Source organism: Oncorhynchus mykiss, chromosome 10, assembly GCF_057628025.1.
Source record: "Oncorhynchus mykiss isolate SJ-2025 chromosome 10, ASM5762802v1, whole genome shotgun sequence".
NCBI lineage: Eukaryota > Metazoa > Chordata > Actinopteri > Salmoniformes > Salmonidae > Oncorhynchus > Oncorhynchus mykiss.
In genome coordinates this window covers 42,092,104-42,098,103 of record NC_143031.1, presented here as the reverse complement: position 1 = coordinate 42,098,103, position 6,000 = coordinate 42,092,104, and the positions used below count along the sequence as shown (strand labels likewise).

General features: G+C 43.5%; 1 long non-coding RNA gene across 1 annotated transcript in view; it reads right to left on the bottom strand.

Moving 5' to 3' along the window:
* Nucleotides 1-201: 201 nt before the first annotated feature.
* The window catches only part of LOC149980017 (uncharacterized), a 96,059-nt gene continuing 90,260 nt past the window's right edge, over nt 202-6,000 (bottom strand). Inside the window, exon 4 of the long non-coding RNA XR_016484058.1 lies at nt 202-1,537. This is a non-coding gene — a long non-coding RNA (uncharacterized LOC149980017). The remainder of the gene's footprint in view (nt 1,538-6,000) is intronic.

The following is a 6,000-nucleotide window of genomic DNA, read 5'->3' as shown; positions in this document are numbered from 1 at the left end:
TAATTAACTAGAGAGTCGGGGCAAGACAAAATAATATTTATATAGCTGTTATCTTCCGAATAAACTCTTAAAGACCTAGTCATATTTTACATCAGTAGCAGTCAATATTAATCGTCACCTTAATTCAGTCTCATCTGAAAGTTGTAAATTCTTGGTTATCTGCACGAACCCTGGCTAACAAGTTGAATCAGCAATACGAAATTGGGTTTAATTATTTATTTACTAAATACCTAACTAATCACACAGAATTACATATACACAAAATTAATCAACTTGATTACAAATTACGTCATAAAGGAAAACGTCCCTAGCGGGAGGAACAGATATGACAGCTTGTTACACAAAAGAAAAGGGGCTGGGCTTGAGTGAAAGAGCTGGAAGACTGAGGAACAAAGGGCGAAGCTGTGCTATCGTAAATACAGTATCTTATGCAATCTAAATTACCGCCCATTTGGAAAAGGAAAATGCAATAAATATTTACTCTGAGCTGCGCTTCGGTAGGTTGGTGGTAGATGGAAGGCCGTGTTACCCAACTGAGTCCTTTGAAGAATGTATCTGCTGGTAAATTGGATACGCTGTAGTAACGTCGTTGTGTTGTAGACTGAATACTCTGTCTGTTCCTTCCTAACCTGCGTTTGCAGCTGCTGTTGCTAACTCAACGACTAGGAGGTATCACTTCTGTAGTGGATAAGAGTTCAAAGTTCATACCATTCACAACCAAAGCTCACGCTGATTTGGCTTCGTTCTGTAGTTATTATCTGAACCATTCTGACATCACATTTCATCCCATCTCGAATAATTTCATATTCAAATTCCATGTGAATCCGATAACTCTGATGTGTAGACTTTCCACTGTAGAGTTTATGTCATCTTATCATTGATGAGAATGTCTCAGATGACAACCGAACTGACATCATATTCATTAAGTACCACCGCATATGTTCAATTGGTCGGATTACCAGAATATAGTTCATTTCCCCCCAAATTCTGATGTTCCCAGAATCTCTATGTTAACCAAGAGTTTTGCTAATGAAACATCAGTAGGGTAGAGTGAGGAAAAAGGGGGGAAGATGTATTTATGACTGTCATAAACCTACCACCAGGCCAACGTCATGACAGTCCCCCCATGTTGGGTTCAATCTTGCGATTAACCTGCATCTTGCAAACCAACATAAAAATGACCGTGGGTTGTCCTGGTTGTGGACCATCGTTGTGGTCCCTATCTGGTGGTCGACCCGGGTAGGGTTTCTGCAATTAAGAAGTCCGCTCCATGGCTGGGCAGCAGATGTCCAGTTGGTGATCGCTGTTGCAGTCCCCCCTCTGGTGGTCGACCCGGGTAGGGTTTCTGCAAATTAAGAAGTCCGCTCCATGGCTGGGCAGCAGATGTCCAGTTGGTGATCGCTGTTGCAGTCCCCCTCTGGTGGTCGACCCGGGTAGGGTGTCTGCAAATGAAGAAGTCCGCTCCATGGCTGGGCAGCGATGTCCGGATTGGGATCGCCGTTCCGGACCCGTCGTCTGGTCGTCCAGACTGGAAGATCTGGGCAGTAACTTAGGCAGATGTTAACAACTCACACACACTCATGAAATATATCATTACATTTCCTCCCAAATGAGCGGCGTTGTGGCACTAACTGATGGATGTATGTGGAAGTTGTTTATGGCTCTATCACTTTCTACGTGCCGAAGAAAATTAAACAAAATGAATTAAAGCATAAACAAAACAAATATAGTTATGCCCCCTTAATCATCTAATTGGACTGTATTCTACAGTGCCTTGCGAAAGTATTCGGCCCCCTTGAACTTTGCGACCTTTTGCCACATTTCAGGCTTCAAACAAAGATATAAAACTGTATTTTTTTTGTGAAGAATCAACAACAAGTGGGACACAATCATGAAGTGGAACGATATTTATTGGATATTTCAAACTTTTTTAACAAATCAAAAACTGAAAAATTGGGCGTGCAAAATTATTCAGCCCCCTTAAGTTAATACTTTGTAGCGCCACCTTTTGCTGCGATTACAGCTGTAAGTCGCTTGGGGTATGTCTCTATCAGTTTTGCACATCGAGAGACTGAAATTTTTTCCCATTCCTCCTTGCAAAACAGCTCGAGCTCAGTGAGGTTGGATGGAGAGCATTTGTGAACAGCAGTTTTCAGTTCTTTCCACAGATTCTCGATTGGATTCAGGTCTGGACTTTGACTTGGCCATTCTAACACCTGGATATGTTTATTTTTGAACCATTCCATTGTAGATTTTGCTTTATGTTTTGGATCATTGTCTTGTTGGAAGACAAATCTCCGTCCCAGTCTCAGGTCTTTTGCAGACTCCATCAGGTTTTCTTCCAGAATGGTCCTGTATTTGGCTCCATCCATCTTCCCATCAATTTTAACCATCTTCCCTGTCCCTGCTGAAGAAAAGCAGGACCAAACCATGATGCTGCCACCACCATGTTTGACAGTAGGGATGGTGTGTTCAGCTGTGTTGCTTTTACGCCAAACATAACGTTTTGCATTGTTGCCAAAAAGTTCAATTTTGGTTTCATCTGACCAGAGCACCTTCTTCCACATGTTTGGTGTGTCTCCCAGGTGGCTTGTGGCAAACTTTAAAGAAATGGCTTTCTTCTTGCCACTCTTCCATAAAGGCCAGATTTGTGCAATATACGACTGATTGTTGTCCTATGGACAGAGTCTCCCACCTCAGCTGTAGATCTCTGCAGTTTATCCAGAGTGATCATGGGCCTCTTGGCTGCATCTCTGATCAGTCTTCTCCTTGTATGAGCTGAAAGTTTAGAGGGACGGCCAGGTCTTGGTAGATTTGCAGTGGTCTGATACTCCTTCCATTTCAATATTATCGCTTGCACAGTGCTCCTTGGGATGTTTAAAGCTTGGGAAATCTTTTTGTATCCAAATCCGGCTTTAAACTTCTTCACAACAGTATCTCGGACCTGCCTGGTGTGTTCCTTGTTCTTCCTGATGCTCTCTGCGCTTTTAACGGACCTCTGAGACTATCACAGTGCAGGTGCATTTATATGGAGACTTGATTACACACAGGTGGATTGTATTTATCATCATTAGTCATTTAGGTCAACATTGGATCATTCAGAGATCCTCACTGAACTTCTGGAGAGAGTTTGCTGCACTGAAAGTAAAGGGGCTGAATAATTTTGCACGCCCAATTTTTCAGTTTTTTTATTTGTTAAAAAAGTTTGAAATATCCAATAAATGTCGTTCCATTTCATGATTGTGTCCCACTTGTTGTTGATTCTTCACAAAGAAATACAGTTTTATATCTTTATGTTTGAAGCCTGAAATGTGGCAAAAGGTCGCAAAGTTCAAGGGGGCCGAATACTTTCGCAAGGCACTGTATCTACGTCCATGGTCTTGGCAAGATGCCCCTATCCTGGCATTGTCTAATGTCATATCTATGGTTTTCCTAAGTTGATAACTATATGATAAGTTTACAGATGTAAGGCACTAGTTTTAGGCAGTCTACAGGGATGACCTATAGACTTCTGGGAAGAAAACTGGTGAGTGCTATAGCTGTAGAGTTAAAGGCCTCAAAATAAATGTTCAACTTTACTAAGGCTGGAATTTTGCTTTGACTCTTAAGTGATCCTAGCATAAATCCTAATTGGATGTTCCGTTGAGCATGTGCGTTTATGCTTACGCAAGCTCACATGTCAAGGGAAGGAAACCAAAAATCCTGGCAGATTACAATTTGCTCAGAATGAGTCTGACGTAGTCAGGTAATTTTCAGGTCAATGCCTGGAGGTCAGTCAGAATTGGTGTCGAGAGAGTCTAGTGGTTTTACTACCAGTCACTGTCTTCCACTATTGTAGTGGCGGTAGGTATTCAGAAGTCTACTTCATAGCTATGTGATCCACGGAGGAGCTAACCTCATGACGGAAGTACTCTTTAAGTATTAGGCCAGTCGTACGTGGTGTGATCGTGGTTCATGACATCTAATAACTTTTCTCCTGAACAGAGGGTTCTATTTATTAGTGGCGTGTGTTAACCATTGGAAGAATGTAATAGAGATTCCCTTCCCCATGTTGCACTCTGAGTGACTCCTATGTTGCTATTATCAATAGCAATTTAACTTGTGAGGTTACTAATCCTCTTACTGCGTGTTGCTGGACTGACTGTGGTATTGGTACTGGTACTCAAGGGGTCCAGTTGTCCTACTGATTTATTCTGAAATGTTATCCTACAGGTATACATGATTAGAGCATTTTACTAGTTGTCTTGTAGTGACTACTACACATGGCAAGGAATGATTATTGTTGCCATTTGTTTTGGAGGTGGACAAGTCCACTGGACTTCCTTTATGACCAGTGTGGTACACCTCAGTACTATCTTAGATGTGTTCTAAGATAATCCCAGTCTAGGGGCCTGTCTGCTCCTCATTGTTCTTAAAGGGGAGTTTACAAGTAGATTTGATTAATGCTCTGGCGGCCTCTTACGGTGTTGTCCGTAGTCTCGACCCCCCCACCGGCCTCGATAAGGCTCATCATTGGTCTGGGCTACTATTCCCCCCTTTGTGTCTCGGGACCCTTCCACCAGCGGGTGGTGTTTGTATCCGAGGTCCAAACGAAAAGTTCTGACCCTATGTACGAGTTGTCAGTAACCGCGTTATTATGAGAGTGGCTGTAACCTTTCAACCAAATCTCCTGGTGTTTGTGCTTCAACACCCTCAGTGGCTGTAAAGGTCTGTCAGTCACCACCGCGTCTGCGTGTGGCAACCTCTTCAGTACCTCCGAACTGAGACGAGGATATCGGTCTGTGATATCGCAAAGTGTTTCTCCAGTGGGAGACATCGGGTCAGTTGCTGGACTGACTCCATTAGTGTCATTGTAAGGGTTGACAGTCCCTCACAGAGCGTAAGGTGTGTCATCGGAAGCAGAGTATACTTTGCACATCAATGTTTTTCTGGCTGAGACGGCCGCAGTGTTTGTGGAAGTGTCGGAAGGGCAAGAGAAGTCCATCTCAACTACCGTATTGCACGACTGCAAGGAGGAGGGAAGATGCTCATTCACAGAGACAGCTGGCTTCAAATCATGACAAGGATGGTCAATCAGATTGGCTGATGGAATGTGTCGAGATATCGAAATATCTCCTTGGATCGGATTCCGCCCCAAGAGGTTTCTAAACGTCTTTTTCCCAAGGGGTGTTTTCGACAGATACCCCTCGTGAATGACTGCATTGCAGCTAGCGTTAGGGGAAGACAGTGTGGTCGGTGGAGAAGGCACTGTAGCCTGTCACCATACCTGGATTGTTTTCCAATCCATCAATGGGAGTTACCGATCCATCAAGTCTGCTTCAAGTAGCAGGGGTACAGTTTTGAGGCTGGTAACATACACAGGGTAGATGAGCGATATGTCCTTGAAGTGTAGTTTCAGCATGACTCTTAATGTGAGAGGTGAGGTAGTCTGAGTGACCCCTCGAAGTGTAGTGTCGCATCGTTCCACTTTTAACCAACATTTAGTTGGCTTCAAAGCCCTTTTTAGATCATCAATCAATGTTTGAGAGATGAGTGATATTGTCGCACCCGAATCAATTAGCGCATGACAAGTTAAGCAGTCCTCCAGGACTGTTTCCAGGTATGGTCGTTTCGATTCGTGTTTAGTGGCCATATTCCCCACAAAGTGGAGTGACCGTTCGCAACAACGTGATGTGTCAATTCTGTTCAAGGTGGAAGCAGATCGACTTTTCAGAATTTGAGTGGGCTTGGCTTTAACGAAGCGTTTGACCTTTTTCTTCGCAACCTTTGTGTCAGAGTCTTTAGACAAAGCCCGTGGGCTTGTTTCTTGATCAAGCGGGCCCTGGATAGGGTCTTGAATGAGAGCGGGAGAGATTAGATGGGTGTTATGGGTGTCCTGTGGACCATGTGTCCGGTAATTCCCTGTCTAGTCCTTGTGACTTATCTTTTACCCTTTTCTCAAATGTTTCTCGCTTTAGTTCTTCACGTAGTGGAACTTCCGGAGAACATTGGTCTAAGTTT